This window comes from Schistocerca piceifrons, chromosome 2 (assembly GCF_021461385.2).
Source record: "Schistocerca piceifrons isolate TAMUIC-IGC-003096 chromosome 2, iqSchPice1.1, whole genome shotgun sequence".
In the NCBI taxonomy this organism is placed as follows: Eukaryota; Metazoa; Arthropoda; class Insecta; order Orthoptera; family Acrididae; genus Schistocerca; species Schistocerca piceifrons.
In genome coordinates, this window is record NC_060139.1 from 308927681 (window position 1) to 308946114 (window position 18434).

Consider the following 18434-nt stretch of genomic DNA (forward strand, 5'->3'; position numbering starts at 1 on the left):
TCTGGGATACAGAGGGTGTGATTCTGGTTGATTTTTTGGAGCAGGGATGCACAATAAATTCTGTTCAATACGTCACAACCCTCAACAAACTTAAAGCACGTCTTCAGCGAGTTCGCCCAACAAAATCAATGGCAGATGTTCTTCTTTTGCATGACAATGCAAGACCACACACCAGTCGTCACACCTCTGACGAGATTGTCAAAATTGGATGGGAAGTTTTGCCTCATCCCCCATACAGCCCTGACCTGGCACTATCAGACTTCCATCTGTTCGGGCCACTAAAAGAAGCTCATCGTGGGATTCATTTTGAAGATGAGGAGGCCGTCAAAACATCCGTGCGTCAATGGCTTAGGAAGCAGAGCTGTGATTTTTACCGTGCTGGGATACATGCCCTTGTTCAAAGATGGACCAAAACTGTATAGATGGGCGGAGATTACATTGAAAAATGACAAAATGATCCTCAATGTTGTGGTTTTCAACCTATGTAATTGCATTGAAATTTCCTGACAATTAAACGTAGAAAAAAAAATAGGAGGCATTACTTTTTGACTGACCCTCGTATATATGTTCAGCATGGAACTCTAGTACTGTAATGGCTGTAAAAATTTTCTGAGCTGCAGGTGTGTATATGCTTAATTAATATAAGTTGGATGTATTTGTCTATCCCTTTTCTGCATAGAAAATGATTTTGAGGGCGTGACTACTAAAACTTTTCAGTAAAAAAGAATGGAAATGAGCGTACGGCATTGTGGGCCAGGAGTCCCCCATTCTGGGAAGTTCGGTCACCGAGGGCAAGTATTTATTGCATTCGATGCCACATTGGGCGACTTGTGTATCAGAGATGGGTATGAAATGATGAGGACAACACAACATCCAGTCCCTGAGCAGAAAAAAATCTCCTGCCTCAGCCGGGAATCGAACCCAGGCTCCTTGGCATGGCATTCTGCCGCACTGACCACTCAGCTAACAGGGGTGGATTTTCAGTAAAAACGATGCTTTTAACTTCTTAAGTAAAACTATTGAAGTTAACTACCATTCATTTTGTATGCTTTAATGTTTCCAAGCGCAACTTTGAAGTGTGAATCATTAATAAGTTTTACGACACCTGTTGACTGATATGTAACCCACATGCATATCATTATCAACCACAATTGTATTATACTACCTGTCTGTCAATAACATATTGTTTTTACTTCCTGTTACACTACCTAGACTGAGAATATTTAGACATTTTCCATTGTTTCAGTTTTACTTTGTTTTTTGTCTCCAGTGTTTTAATTCCTCCTGATGTCCCATTCATTAGTAATTAGTTCAGAAGAAAGCAAACTATTTATAAATAATAACATAATGAAGTTATAAGTACATAACGTATGTTTAAGCTTTCTAGGTGTATATCAATAAAAATATGAGCGTATTCCATTATAACATGTGAAATGTTCCACATCCACAGACAGTCAAGGAGCTTCCCAAAGCAAGTCAAGGCACGTATATCATCCATGCACACAGGGGGTTGTAGTAGATTCCTAGATTTCAGACAATGGAAAATCCAGGATGGAATATAACAGTTTTGTGAAAAGGGAAGTTGGTACTCACCATATAGCGGAGATGCTGAGTCGCAGATAGGCACAACAAAAAGACTGTCACAAATTAGATTTTGGCCAGTATCACACACACACACACACACACACACACACACACACACTCTCACTCAAACAAACGCAAGTGAGTGTGTATGAGTGTGTGTGTTATCTAAATTTGACGAAGGCCTTACTGATTGAAAGCTAATTTGTGACAGTCTTTTTGTTGTGCCTATCTGCGACTCAAGATTCCTAGATTTGTCACTTAAAGTTGGTTCTAGAAAAATGCGAAATGGATTTTCGTGGGATAGTTTCTGTCTGTCTTCAATCATGTGCCAGTTCATTCCTTTCAGCAACTTAACGTCACTCTCTCATACGTCAAATGAACCTATGACCATTCATAATGCTCTTCTTTGTACCCATTCAACATCCACCATCAGTCCTATTCGGTACTGGTCACACACACTTGAGCAATACTCTAGGATGGGTCGCACAAGTGATTTGTAAGCAATCTCCTTTGTAGAATGCTCATGTCCCTACAAAATGTTTCACCCAAGTATTTGTATGTGTAGACCGATTCGTTTTCTGAAATGCACCATTTTACATTTATGAACATTTAAAGCGAGTTGCCATTCTTTGCATCATTTTGAAATCTTATCAAGATCTGAATGAATATATATGCAGCTTCTTACAGACAGCATTTCATTATACACTGAAATGCCAAAGAAACTGGTATAGGCATGCATATTCAAATACAGAGATATGTAAACAGGCAGAATACAGCATTGCCATTGGCAATGCTTATATAAGACAAGTGTTTGGCGCAGTTGTTAGATCGGTTACTGCTGCTACTATAGCAGGTTATCAAGATTGAAATGGGTTTGAACATGGTGTTATAGTCGGCACACGAGCAATGGGACACAGAATCTCCAAGGTAATGAAGAAGTTGGCACTTTCCTGTACAACCATTACATGAGTGCACTGTGAATATCAGGAATGCGGTAAAATATCAAATCCCCGACATCGCTGCAGCCGGAAAAAGATCCTGCAAGAAAGGAACCAACGATGACAAGAGAATGATTCAACATGACGGAAGTGCACCCCTTCTGCAAATTGCTGCAGATTTCAATGTTGGGCCATCAACAAATGTTAGCATGCGAACCATTCGAAGAAACATCATCAATATGGGCTTTTGGAGCCAAAGGCCCACTCATGTACGCTTGATGACTGAAAGACACAAAGCTTTACACCTTGTCTGGGCCCATCAACACCAACATTGGACTGCTGATAACTGGAAACCTGTCACCTGGTCTGATGAGTCTTGTTTCAAATTGTATTAAGCGGCTATGGAGACACAACCTCATGAATCCATGGACTCTGCATGTTAGCAGGGGACTGTTCAAGATGGTGGAGGCCCTGTAATGGTGTGGGGGATGTGCAGTTGGAGTGGTATGGGACCCCAGATACATATAGATACGACTATGACAGATGACACGTACATAAGCATCCAGTCTGATCACCTGCATCCATTCGTGTCCATTGTGCATTCTCATGGACTTCGGCAATTCCAGCAGGACAATGCAACATCCACATGTCCAGAATTGCTACAGAGTGGTCCAGGAACACACTTCTGAGTTTAAACACTTCTTCTGGCCACCAAACTCCCCAGACATGAACATTATTTAGCATCTGGGATGCCTTGCAACATGCTGTTCAGAAGAGGTCTCCATTCCTTTGTGCTCTCATTGATTTCTGGGCAGCACTACAGTAGAGTCTCAATAGTTTGAGTTTCCAATAATCCGAGCCTCTTAAAAAAAAAAAGGTGCAACAATCTACTTTCTTTTTTTTTACTGACATGATAAATAATGAAAACATCATTGCAAAAGATAGATAGGGAGAGTACAGCTCAGTGACAAAGCAGACAACAATGCAATCAACACCGACGATTAGCTCGCTGCCCTGTTGCACGAACATCTGTTGTCAGTATGGCATGAAATACCCCGACTGCTGGCAGCTGCTACCGATCAAAATTGGGGAGTTCATACGCTGCTGTAGTTCCCAGTACCTGTACTGTAAAGTGTTGTGTGTTGTTTTGTTTTGTTTGTTGACTGTGTGTTCTGTTGTACACCTTACAAAGATGAGTGCTGTAACAAAAAAGAGGAAATTTGTGCCTTTGCATCTAAAATTTGAAGCACTAAGACGACTTGACATAGGAGAAACAATAAAAAATCTTGCTCTTGAATATGGTGTCGGTGAAGTTACTGTTGGTGACTGGCGAAGAAACCGACTTAAATTGGAACAGTTTTCTTCAGAGAAATGCTCACATGAATCACTCGGTCGAAGAAGTATAAAGAAGTCAGACTTCGAAAAAACAAGTGAGGCATTGTTCGTGTGGTTTACCCAACAGAGACAGAAGGGTGCTCCGATTTCTGGCCCAATCTTGCAGGAAAAAGCTTTGTTTTTCAGAAACCAGCTGCAGAAAGGAGATGACAATTTCACCGCTAGTGTGGACTGGCTCGACAAGTGGAAGAAGAGGTACGGAGTGCGTCAGGTAGACGTATGTGGAGAAAAACTCTGGTGACAGTCAGGCCGTTTCAAAATTTATGGTCGAGTTTAAAAAAAAAAAATCATAACTGACGAAAATTTGTCTATTGAACAAATATATAACTGTGACGAAACTGGGCTAAATTTTAAAATGTTACCAGCAAGAACACTTGCTTCTTGTGAAGAAAAAAGTGCTCCTAGGCACAAAAAAAGCAAAGAGTGGCTCACAGTTATGGCAGCTTCAAATGCAACTGGAAACCACAAACTAAAACTAGTTGTGATTGGGAAGTCTGCCAAGCCAAGAGCATTCAAGAATGTATCCATCTCAGCTCTTCCGGCTGTCTATTCACATCAGAATAATGCCTGGATGAACCAGGAATTCTTCAAGAACTGGTTTTTTAACTCGTTTGTACCTGACTGCAAGAATTTTTTAAAAGAAAGGGGACTGCTATGCAAAGCAATTTTGCTCATGGATAATGCGTTCTCACATCCAGGTGCAGGAGAACTGCAATGCGATGGTATCCGCGCCTTGTTTTTCCCACCAAACGTTACCTGTCTCATTCAGCCCATGGATCAGAGCGTTCTGCAATGTCTAAAAAAAAGTATCGACGGTGATTGCTACAGTCAATCCTGCATTCCGAAGACAACGAAAGCATTGTAGAAGCTTTGAAGAAAGTGACTTTGAAGGACGTCGTGTACTGGATTAGCAATACTTGGAGCGAAATAAAGTCAGACACAATTTCTAAGTCATGGAGGAAAATTCTACAGCAAAGTATGCCAGACACAGAAACTGAAGATTTAGCAGATGAGGACGATCAACCATTGTGTAATTTAATCAGAAGATTGATAGGGTGTGAAGAGGCAGAAGAGGTGGAACTGGGTGAGTTGTTAAATTCGAACGAACAGTTGGAAGTGACAGACTCTTCTATAATTGACATGGTTAACATTCCATCGCTGTGTGAGAGTGACGAGGATGGCGAGGTAGAGGCTGCACTGATGATGAGTCACACCAATGGCTACGCTGCTCTCGAGGCCGCCATAAGCTACGTGGAACAACAGCCTAAGGCGACACCAACTGACCTACTGCTCCTGAGACGATGGCGGGACATTGCCGCGAGGAAACATTGCAGCTTTGCCAAACAAAAGACACTTCAGTATTACTTGTCTAAATAAATAATTATTGTTATTCTGCAAATGCAAATGCATGTGTAAATACTTTTATTTTAATAAAGTTCTTATTTTGACGTGTATTACTTACAAAATCATAGTATTTCTTTTTTGCATTTAAATTTCGATAGTCAGAGTTCTTGATAGTTCGAGGTGGTTCTGGTCCCGTTCATCTCAAACTATCGAGACTCTACTGTACTTCAGACATTAGTGGAGTCTGTGCCACGTCATGTTGTGGCACTTCTGCATGCTTGCAGTACTCTACACAATATTAGGCAGGTGTACCAGTTTCTTTGGTTCTTCATTGTAGATAACTGCATCATCTCTCAGAAGTCTGCTGTTATTATTAATATTGTCAACAGTGTAATTAATAAACAACAGACTTCCCCAACTGAAGTAACTTCTACACCGGTTGTTGACTCTCCATCCAAGATAACTTGCTGTGCTCTTCCCACAGAAAAATCCTCAGTCGAGTCCCAAATCTCGTTTGATACCACATACTAATGTACTTTCAAAAATAAATATAGGTGGGGTACTGAGTCAAATACTTTTTGGAAATAAGGAAATACTGCATCTACCTGCCTGCCTTAAGTCATGGCTTTCTGTGTGTCATGTGAGAAGACTGCAGGTATGGTGTCACATGATCAGTGTTTTTAAAACTCATGCTGGTTGGCACAGAGGACCTCATTATGTTTGACTCAGTGAGTGTTCTAAGATTCTACAACAAATCGTAGTCAATAGTATTGGGTGTCTGTTGTGTGAATCACTTTTACTACCCCTGTTGAAGATGAGTATGATCTGTGCTTTCTTCCAACAACTGAGCGTGGGTTTTTGCTCGAGGGATCTACAATAGATTATAGTTAGAATAGAGGCTTAGTCAGCTACAAACTCAGAATAGAATATGATGGGGATTCCATGAGGCCCTGGAGCTTTGTTCAGTTTTATCTCCAGGCTTTTCATTTGTGAAGGAACATTTAAAAACCGAGTTAAGCATTTTAGATTTTGCTCTGACACCCTCAATTTTCATCCTCGTCTCATCTATGTGTGACCGGACATTGACTTTGATGCCAGTAACAGCCTTTACGTATGACCAGAATTTCTTTGGTTTCTGTGAAATATCTTTTGACTATATTCCGCTGCAGTAGTCACTGAAGGCTACACACATTGCACTCTTGACAGCCAAAACCGTTTCATTCAGCTTTGGGCTATCTATAGCCTTACGCTTTGTCTTACATGGTTTGAGTGGGCAAGGGCTGAAATGGTGGGGAGGGGGTGCAGGAGTGTTGGGAAGCATGGCTGACAGCTGGGAGAGAGACAGCAGGTAGGAATGTGGTACTGTTGAGCTCCGTCTGGCTGCGGGCGTAGAGTGATGTGCTGTGCAGGAGTAGAGGGTTGGGAAAAGAAGGTGTGGGTACAGGATGAGTGAAGTTAGGGGGCAATTGTAGGGTGAATGGGGGCAGAGGCCAAGAGGAATATGGGACTGAAGGCTGTCTTGCAGAGACAACTGCCATCTACATAATCGGTTGTGCAGAAGGATCCAGTTGACATGTGTTGAAATCGATGCAGTTAGGTGGTGGTCATTCATTTGGGTGGACAGCTAGGTGGTGGTCCTGTCCACATAAAATGCTGTGCAGAGATTACAGCGAAGCTGGTGTGTAACATAACTGTCTTCACAGGTAGCCTTGCCTGTGATGGGATGGGATATGACTGCTACAGGAACGGAGGAGGATGTGCTGGGTGGATGTATCAGACAGGCCTTGCACTTTGGTGTTCCACAAGGGTATCTGCATACATAATCTACAAGTCACCTTATGGCTTATGGCAGAGGGAACCATGTTTCACTACTAATCATATCCTTTCCTATTCCACTATCAAAGAGAGAGAGTGAAAAACTGTTGATTGCACTTAGCCTGGGAAGGCCAGGCCTTCATATCATACCCCTCCAGCAAGTGCCTCCCCCTTCATCTCAACATCTGCGGTGTTTTTAATCAGTTGCATATCAGTCTGTGTTGATACATGATTGTATGCTGTGTTCATCTCTGATTATAATCATTTCATAGTCGTTGACCGTGATGATTCCTAATGGAATCCAGCCTAATGAAAATCCTACCTGCAGTGCTGTTACAGCTCTGCCACAACCTACTGTTCACTTGTTTGTCTACAGTACCCGAAGATTTATTCACTATAATTCTGTTGCTCAGAACAACAGGTTTCAATATTTGTAATGCTGTTAAAAAGTGTGTTGATAAAATTAGTTTTCAAGAATACTGTGCAGTTTGGACCAATAGTGCACAAACTGTAAGTGAATTAGCATTTTTAACAAATTTTACAAATCACTTAAATAAATACTATTGAAATAATTTATGTACTACAGTTTTACCAGACAGACTTTAAATAATTAATAAGTCTCATTCTCAAAAAAGGTAATGAAAGTAGTTAAATTTTAAAAGTTAATCAACACCACCTATTAAACTGTAAAATTTCACTTTTCACTGAGCTAACAAAATTTGATTACTGTCTGGTTCCTACATAAAATTAAAGTTTGAGGATTTTTCATTTAAGTTACATTCAGTTACTTTAATGAATAGAGCAGGACCCTAGTTCTGGTAGTGATTAATTGGGATAGTTATTGACACTGACAAAATTTGAAGTTAACACAATATCTATAATGTTCAGTTGCTGATTGTAATACATTGATTTCTAGATTTGTGAAATGGCACAGTTTTAGTCTGAAGTGCAGTTGCTTTAGGTGTGGTATGATGATTTGATGACAGTAGTTGTAGGCAGCAGGCTCTTCCATCCATTTATGAGCAGAATTAAAGACATCTGACTACACAGTACTCTTCTTCTATTAATACTTTTGAAACTCTCTGCAAATAACTGCTGTATTCTTCTCAATGCCTTGACTAACATTTTACCACCGTGGAGTTCACATACTAAGTTACACACATACTTTTGCAATTAATCATGCCCGGTGCCTCTCACTGTCAGCTTGCAACACCTCGTGTGTGCGCTTTCATGTACCAATGATATTAGTACCATGCTGAGATTGTCTTTGGTTAGAGATTGTTGTACGAACAGCCTTGCCACATTGGTAACACCAGCTCCTGTCAGATCACCGAAGTTGAGTGCTGTCAGGCTGGGCTAGCACATGGATAGGTGACCATCCAGTCTGTCAAGCACTGTTGCGAGCGGAGTGCACTCAGCCATTGGGAGGCAAACTGAGGAGCTACTTGATTGAGAAGTAGCAGCTTCAGTCTTGTAAACTGACAAAACAGCTGGGAGAGCAATGTGCTGACCACATGGCCCTCCATATGCACATCGAGTGATGCCTGTGGGCTGAGGATGACTCGTTGGCCGATCGGTACCATTGGGCCTTCATGGCCTGTTTGGGTGTAGTTTAGTGTAGTTTTTTTTATATACAGATTGTTGTTATACATTGCAAAAATCCTGACTTTGCCAGTGTGTTTACTACATTTCTTTACAATGTTATTTTTAAATGATTGGTAATAAATTTGCATTACAGTATTCCATGTAATTAGAATTGACAGTAAAAGAACAGAATATATACATTTGTAATCTGAAATTTCTCTCCAAATTTGAAAATAAAAAATGTAAAAAATATAGAGTACTGTGTTGTAGTGTTACAGTGTGCTGACTGAACAGCCAGTAACAAATCCAGCAGCATGCCTTTGAATTTCTTTAACATTTTCCTTTAATCTGACTGCACTTCAGCAGTACTCAAGAATGGGTCACACAGGTGTTCTATGCACAGGTACCTTTGTAGAGGAACTAATCATCCCAAAAATCTCCTAGTAAACTGATGTCGGCAATTCACATTCCCTACTACCATCCTTACATACTCATTCCATTTCTTATTGCTTTGCAATGTCACATCTAGATATTGAATTGATATGATTGTGTCAAGCCACACAAACATTTAGAGCAAGCAGCCATTCATCACACGAGATGGAAATTCTAAGTCATCTTGTATCCTTCTACACTCGCTCAAAGATAATATTTTTCCACATACTACAGTGTCATCAGGAGTTGTAGATTGCTGCTCACCCTATCCTTCAGATCATTTATGGACACAGAAAATAACAACGATTGTACCACACGTCCCTGAGGTTGTAGATTGGTTGGGCAGCAGAATGCCACTTTAGCAGGCTTTGTGAGTAGGACGTTACTCAGTTCTGGGCCTAATAATAAGTAGTCAAAGTCCTGGTGAAAGATATGGTTCAATTTTTCCAGTCCAGTATGCCATCGAATGATGAGGCAGTTGCTCCTTTGCACCTGCTTTCTGAGGGCAGTCAGAAGATTGTGGGCGTGTGTAGATACAACACAAGAAATCTGTATACAGTCTAGGATTGATCATAAGATTTATCTGTGAATACCATAGTAAGACCTTCACTTGCTAGTCACTGCAGATGCACCACCTACTGGTGATCAAACTGTACGATAATGACTTTTTGGTGTGTAAGGGATGGAAAATATCAAAGTTTAGGCATTGTTGATAGTGGGCTTCATATGTACAGATGTCAGGTTGGAGCCATCAAAGAAGTAGAGATCAATATCTAGAAAGGTGATATGCTGAGCTGAAGTAGATCAGGTGAAGTGGATAGGAGAGAACATGTTGAGAATGTGAAGGAATGTTTATAGACTGTCTTGGCTTTGGATTCAGATTATGAAGATATCATCAATGAACATGAACCAGTATATAGTTAGTTAGGTGTATAAGGAATAAGGTAGTGCTTTGGACTCGGAAGGACACTGGGAGAGGTAGTATTTGAGTGCGGCAAGGCCATGGGCACGGCAGATGTTGGTGTTTAGAAAGATGGTGCCAACAATGACAAGTAGGGATCTAGGTAGTATTTTTGTCGTTCATATGGTTAGCAAGGCTGTGGCAGTTGGGTGGAGGTGATGTTTTACAACAGCCAAGATTCTTCCTGTTCCAATCTTCCCCTGTTCTATCTGCCCTTCCCAATACACTGCTCCACATCATTGTGGGCTGCGCACAACTCTTCCTGCCTGTGACCAGAAGGAACTCAAAGGGCCATATTCGTACCCCATGCACCTATTTCTCACTTCCAGCTTTCAGCTACCCTTCCTGAATACTCCTGCACTTCCGTCCCTCCCCCCTCCCCCCCCCCCCTCTTCACCCACATAACCCAATACAAACTCTCACCCCAGTGTAATGTAGTCAGCCATGACAATGATAGCTGGTGTGTGTGTGTGTGTGTGTGTGTGTGTGTGTGTGTGTGTAAAAATTATTTCCCATTACAAATTTTGTAGACTGTAACAGAACAGTATTGAGTTCCTACCAACTTTTCAGTCAAACAATACAATACTTAAATGGCAACTGAAGCATCCTCTGTCACATGTCTTATTTTACTACAGGTTCTGTTTTACTCCAGAGTCTTTGGTGGAACATAAATAATCTAAAGAATAATTGAATAGTAGTTTAGATGCTGAGTTGTTAACAGGCACATAAAAATTAAAGAAAACTTTGCTAGCTTTTGGATGAATCCTTCCTTAGAACTGCCAAGTGTGCGTGCACATGCACACTCTGTAGTTCTGAAGAAGTATTCGTCCAAAAGCTAGCAAAGTTCTCCTCCATAGACAACAGTTACTGAGATGACACTCTGAGCACTAGTTGACTCAGCAGCTTCTGGTTCTGTAATGTTGAATTCTACTTATCACCAGCTAAAGAAGACTTTTGTGTTGAAGGTCTCTGCCAATGGGAAATGGGTACAGCTGACAGGAGCATGTATTGCAAGAATAACTATCACTGACAGAACACAGCCCTTTGCATTTGTTATTTTAGCAGAATGTAGTCACAATGTTATTCTCAGATGGAACTTCTTGCAGGCATCAAAAGCAGTCAGACTGTGGAAGATCAGGGGTTCAGATTGAAGAAGCTATTCTAACAAGCACACATTACAAAGACAGCTCTGGGCGGCTGTTTGCTGTAAAAGGCATTGTTATCTCACCATCATCAAAAAGATGAGTGCCAGTCATCAACTGAGATGCTCAGTTAAACTGTGAAGCTTTTGTCGATTGCAAAAAGGTACTTAGACTTTCAAAAGAAATATACATGCCAACAGCAATCATAAGCATTGTAAGTGGTCAAGAAGAACTTTGGATCACTAATTTTCACCAGCCAAAATTCATCTCTAATGGTATGTACATAGGCACAGCCAAACCAGTCCAAGATGGGCAGATTAGTGTCATCAACAAATAATCATTTTTCACTACCACTACAGACAGTGCACCAAACTCCTGGCTTGACCGAGGGAGAATGTCGGCGAGTGGTAGCAATTCTGCATCTGTTTTCAGATTCTTATGGCTGTGAAATGGAGAAAAGACTGACCAAACGGCCCACAGTAATACATTACATCAATGCTGGGGATCATCCGTCAGTTAGCAAGCACTCATAAAGTGAGCCGCCCTAGCTGAACGACAGGTAATCCAGAGGAAGTGGAGAAGATGCTGGAATATGATGATATTGAACTTTCAGAGTCCTTGGTCCTCCCGTGTGGTCTTTGTGAAGGATGAGGATGGTACACGACATTTCTGTGCCAACTACCAGCAACTCAAGAAAATCACAATGAAAGATATGTATCTATTGCTGTGAATTGATGACACCCTGGACTGCTTGAAAGGAGCAAAGTATTTCTCAACTGAAGACAGGCTATTGGCAAGTCAAGGTTGGCCAGGCTGACTGGGAAAAGAGTGCCTTCATAAATCCTGATAGCCTCTACGAATTCAATCTTATGCCTTTTTAGTTCATTTTTGTCGCCGTATTATTCTTAGCTGCTTTACTATTATTGTGGGTATTATAATTCCACCTTTGCAACTACACACAAAATGCATTTTCTTGTATTTGCAAAGGTGGAATTAAAATACCCTCAGTAATTATGTTGTTTGGACTATGCAGTGCTCCAGCCTCCTTTGAATGTATGGTGGACAGTCTGCTTTGATACCTTAAATGGACAAAGTGCCTGTGATATCTGGATGACAAAGTGCCTCTGCCTCATCCAAGAAATAAAAATCGTAGGCTAAGAATGAAGACGGAGTCCACTCCGATCCAGAGAAAATAAGCAGGTACAGTTTCTCTAACTCCTTACCACATTTGGGATGTGAGAAGTTTTCCTGGAATGTGCTCATACTATCAGTGATTTGTAAAGGACTTCTGTAGCTAGAGACATCTCTTGCAAGAATTACTGCAGAGTGATGCCAAATTTTCCTGTAATGAGTCTCAAGAAACATCTTTCCATGTCCTTTGCTAACATCATCTCCAGTTACAGCACTTTATGACGAGAATGCCAAGACAGAACTACACACCAACACTAGCAGTTTTGGGATGAGGCAGTTCTAGTACAAATTCAGGAATGTGCTGAGTAGGTGATAGCTTATGCTTCTAGAGTGTTCTCCAAGTCAAGAATAACTGCTGTACAACCAAGAAAGAGTGCCCTGCAGGTGTTTCGGTCCTCAGCAAGTTCCAGCCATATTTATTTAGGAAACAATACTCTGTTGCAATGGATCACCATGTGTAGTGTTGGCAGAAGAGCCAACACTGTTTTTCTAGAGGAGGCCGAAATGCACGCGTTTAATTACACGCTGACTGGCGATAGGTCTGGAACAGGTCAGAGAAATAAGACTAGCAAAACAGGAGGTAACTGGTAGAATACTTAACTTTAATCCACAATTGTAGAACATCTCTCGTTACGGTACATGCTTCATAATATTAATTATCAATTGAATACGGCGCCTTGCTAGGTCATAGCAAATGTAGCTGAAGGCTATGCTAACTATCGTCTCGGCAAATGAGAGCGTAGTTGTCAGTGAACCTTTGCTATGAACGTCGGCTGTACAACTGGGGCGAGTGCTAGTAAGTCTCTCTAGACCTGCCGTGTGGTGGCGCTCGGTCTGCTATCACTGACTGTGGCGACACGAGGGTCCGACGTATACTAATGGACCGCGGCCGATTTAAAGGCTACCATCTAGCAAGTGTGGTGTCTGGCGGTGACACCACACCATGCTCTATGCTGGGTGACTAGCCTGCTGATGAGCCTGAAGGATCCATCAGGTCAACTGGCACGATGGGCAGTGAGGTTTCAGGAGTACAACATCACAAAGGTACACAAAAATAGACACAAAGACAAGGAGTAATCCTTTAGCAGAACGCAGCAGTTTGGATGAAATCTCTGTAATCAGAAATTGCTGCTGAAAAGAGAGAAAGTCCAGCACTGCTGAAAACCATAGCAGCTTTGAGGAGGAGGAATGGACCAAAGGAGATTTCCAATTAAAGACTGAAATATTGTATAAGAGGAGCTGTGATCTGATGGAGCAGAGATGATTGCTTGCCATTTCACCTCACCAGAAGCCAGAAATTCTGACACAGTTCCATGGTGCTCCAACATCTGATCATCTGGGATTCTTGAAACCTCTTGACAGAATCAGGTGGAGGTATCACTGGTCAGGTCTTTACCAGTCCATTACACACTTTGTGAGCCCCTGTAAGGAATGTCAGAGATGGAATCAAATGCAGCAGAGCCTCCGGAGCATTTGATCCCAATCCAGCAGCATTATTTCAGTGGATTGGAATTGACCTATTGGGGCAAGTTCCAGAAGTCAACAAACATAAATCAATGGATAATAGTCGGCACTGACTATCACTGCCTCTATGCTGCTATTACATGTGTGCTGCCTGCTGAAGCTCCAGAAACTAAATTTCCTTATAGAAGACATCATTTTGAAACATGAAGTACCCCGTGTGACCTCTGATCATGGAAAAGATTTCCAGTCAAGACTAGTATCAGAGATAATTTCATGTTGTGACATCACCTACAGGATGACAACTGGCTACCATCCATAGATATAGATGAATGGCATCACAGGATACTTTAATAAGTCATTGGCAGATATGCTCTTCACGTATATTGATTCCAAACAGAGCAATTTGGACACTATAATATTCATTATGACAGTCACGTACAACACTGAAACATAGGACACTACAAGATTCACACCATTCTTTGTGCTCTATGGTCAAGAGGCTGAAATGACAGTAGGTACACTGTTCCCAGTCCAACAGGATGATACTCAAGATGACTATATGAAACATATCATCATCAGGATTGAAGCAGCATGCAACTGGTTTGTGTAGAAAGACCAAGGGCACTTTAATATAAAGCACCAGCCAATAAGATGCAGCCCCAGAGACTTTGTAAAGATTTTTATCCCTGTGTGGTAAGTAGGTCATAATAGTTACTAAAGTGCTACTTTTGGCTGTATCATATCCTTCCATCACTTGCCAGACATCACATATAAAGTTGAGGATTATGACTCTTCATAAAGAGGGCAAAATTGCGGACACATTGTCCATATCCTCCATATGAAGTCCTAATACAGTCCAGACGTGCAGATGAATGATGAAAGGTTCAAGAAAACTAAAGACCCATTCAACAATCGCGAAGCTTTAATGGGAGTGGCTACTATTGATGCTCATCATAGTGAAGAGGATTTAACAACACGAAGATATGCCTGTGCCACCATGTAGAGGACCACTGATGAGATCCAGATCCAGGGTGCTGTAGTCAGCTCCAGTGAGAACTTTTGTAAAAATGGGTCACAATTTCTCGAGAAGAGGGAACAATGCCATGAGCTGTGGTGTATGCAGTGTAGTGGAACAGTTAGTGTCACTGCCTGGCATACTGTGGATCCCCTGTTCAAACCCTACAACCAGCAATTATTTGTTGTTTAGTATTTATCATTTCTGGAAGTGTCTTGAAATATCATATGTTAGTATATTCTGGACAATTATATGTTTGTATAAATATAAGCATTCTGGAATATTCAATGTTTGTATTTACAGCTGCACTCTCCATCCAGGAGGTCTTTGCATTGCAGATACCTGTTGGTGTTTGTAATAAACTTGCTTTCTGTGCTAAGTGTACTGCAGGGTGGTTAAGTGCAGTCACTCACAGAGGTCCAGTTTGGGCCAGAAGTATCATATGGCAGTGAAACTCAGTAGATATTCTAATGCGTTAATGCAGAGCCAATTTATACTGGAAAAAAATTAATTCCTGTTTTGGCTATCAGGTACTAATCTTGTGCTGTGAATGCAAGAGACACACATACGGTGAAACCCCTATTTACGTTTTCGTGTGGTTCTGGATTAAAAAATGCAAAATTTAGGAAAATGTTAAAAACCCCAAAAATTAAGCAAAAACACATGTAATTGGCATATATGATAAAAAATCGCAATCCTCTACAATACTGTGTATAAAATCTGTCTAAGTAAAGAAAATAAAATGTACACTACAATATTTATGCAGTAATTTGTGGTAATGAATTTATCAATTCTTGAAAAATCACAGATGTGTAACAGCAAGTAAAAACTCATCAAGAAAGTGCAATTGGTATCTGAGGACAGGGTAATAAAGCTGTTTTCTGATGTGCTATGACTACAAATTATACTTTCAAGACATGTGTATTTTAGAGATCATCCTTTGCGCTCGCCCAGAAAAAGCAAAAACTGAATACGTTGAATTAAACCAAAAACATCACAGCAGCTAAGTAGCTAAACCATAAACATAAATGTGGACATCTGCTTAATGGCATACTTTGTTACAGTTGTTTAATGCTTTTCTTATAAGCTGCATTTCATGTGCTCACGACCGTTAAAGTGTTATTTTGGGCTTGATGAGAGAAACAGAGGTGTGAAAAAATGAGTTAATTCCTCAGTTGACATTACAAGCTTGTTAGAAGTTGGCTAAGTGAATTTCTGTACACTGTAAAATTTAAACTTGAAAGGAAACTCAGGGGAATTTTTAGCATGCCCTCTGTCACTGCTCCCAGTCTTTACGATCTACAATTTGTGGTGGGTGCAGTGCAAAGTATATACGTGAGTGGCATATGTGTTTGTAGTTGCAGCTGGATCATGTGAGATTTGAAAATGAAAGTCTTTAAAATGTGCTATCACAAATCTTTTGTTCTATTTCTTTGTGGTATCTCTGTCATAGCACATCATCTGAGTGAAAAGTATATTTTCAGCACTTCACAAAATGCTTTCACCCCTACTTGCACTCTCGTTGCCGAAGGGCCATTACCCCTCTCCACACATCCAGTAAGCGAGCTCATTTTTACGTGTTTTAGTGTGATGTGGTGGCTGCACTGGCTATTGGGTGATTTAACAAGTCGTCAGCCAATAAAAGTTCACTAGGCAGAAATCGGTGACATTTCCTCGATTATGACTGAGAATATTCTTCGACACTCAATGTTTGAATTTAAAAGGTTGATGACTGATTTCGTTGCTGAATACAGTACATTGGAAATACATGCAAAAAGATGAGACTGAATTATGACTGGCACAAGAAAAGGTGGTGGCTGGGCCCCTTTATCATGTGTTGGCTTGATCCGGAACACTTTGCGTCAACTGTCTTGTTTTTCAATTACCGCTGCAAACTAGTAGTAGTTGTATCATAATTTTGTGGTGAATCTAAATGTTGAAAGTTGTGTTGGCAACACCGATCCTGTGTTACGTCAGCACTTCCTCTCTCACATCTCCCCTCTGCACAACGGCCTAAAATATTTCCTTAACTCTGCCACCAAGCGTGGTGCGAACCACCTGTATTTTGTGCCACGTATAACTCCGTCAGTCACATCAAATATCAATAGGAAGAAAATGGGACAAAGTCAAGCAAATAAGAACTTAGAATTGAGGTTAATCTTACTAGGACGAAATGTAAAAATGGGGAATTTTTAGCATTGATCTTGTGGGATATTCACATGGGCTACGAATCTATGGTGTAGAATCACAAAAACCGTAAAGTCAGAGAATGTAAAATCGAAGTTCCACTGTAGAAATATTTCCAAATAGAACGAGATGTGAGCAGAAAACGTCAAACAAGTGAGAAATGTTGATTTTATTATTAACCATAGCTTACAAAGTTTGTTCACTATAGTCACTGGAGATGTCAGTATACAGTGCCAGATTTGCACCTGGTGGCCAAAATTGGAACCTTTTTTTTCCCCCAGTATATATAAATCCATTCCACACTAACACATTAGCATATCTACCAAGTTTCACTGCCACATGGTGATTGTAGCTGACACTTGACCTCTGTTAGTAGCTGCACTTAAATTATAACCACTTGGTATTTCATTGATGATGACTCTGTTTTCAGATTTGGTCTTGATTGTGGTTACGACGTGACAATATGACAGTGACTGAATTTTTGAAAGGATTACATTTTAAAATTCAAACGTTTAGGAAGACAACTCTTTTGAATAAAGTTAAATTTTTAATTACCCAGTTTTCAGAAAAGATAAGATCCTCTGTCGAAAGATGAGAGTGAGGGCTATGCCACTCATAAAACAAATCACTATTTGCAAGACCACAATTGCATGTATGTGTAGTTCTAGTGAATTGTTGATTTACATGTGGCATTAGTGAATTTTTAATTTTGAGTATTTTGTTAAAGAAAATGTTTCGCCATGAACATCTAGACTGTTATCAGAAACTCTACACTGAATAATACAATTTGGATAAGAATTTGGACATTTCATATTTACATAGTATCTGCATTACACAAGGAAGAGGGAGCAGAGAAGAAGAAGAAAAAGTTGTATTTACGTTAGGAGGGGTGTTATAGCAAATGGAATCATTTTACATAGCTACATTTAAAGCTTCAGCATCCCTTTTTAATGCATGTGGCATGCCATACAAGTTGTACACTAATTACCTTTTATTCAAGAATTGTACAAAAATTGCAGTTCAATGAGAAAGTACAATATGCATAGTAGGTGAGAGTTTCCTATCACGCAGGAAACATAACCAGCAATTTAACCAGAGAGAAAGTTTATTAACTCTTATTGAAGAATGTTGTAGATGTACATCCACAGAAAGAGAAAGAAATGCTACCGTGTTAGTTGTAACTAACTTGATGAAATTAGTAATTAACAGTGGTCCATGGATGCAGACTCTTATTTAGAATTTGTTTCCTTCATTATTATGCTATGATGCTGTTGTATAAGTTAAGTAGCTGTAAATGATTTATACCTTCTCTACATTCTTCTTCACAGTTTCGGTTACTGGTAGGAACCTGAAAAAATTCAAATTTGCAATATATTCAAATA

General features: G+C 40.3%; 1 protein-coding gene across 1 annotated transcript in view; it reads left to right on the forward strand.

The window, feature by feature from the left end:
- Nucleotides 1–18434, forward strand: part of LOC124777151 (myotubularin-related protein 9) — a 130708-nt gene that overhangs the window by 86041 nt on the left and 26233 nt on the right. The window lies entirely within an intron of this gene.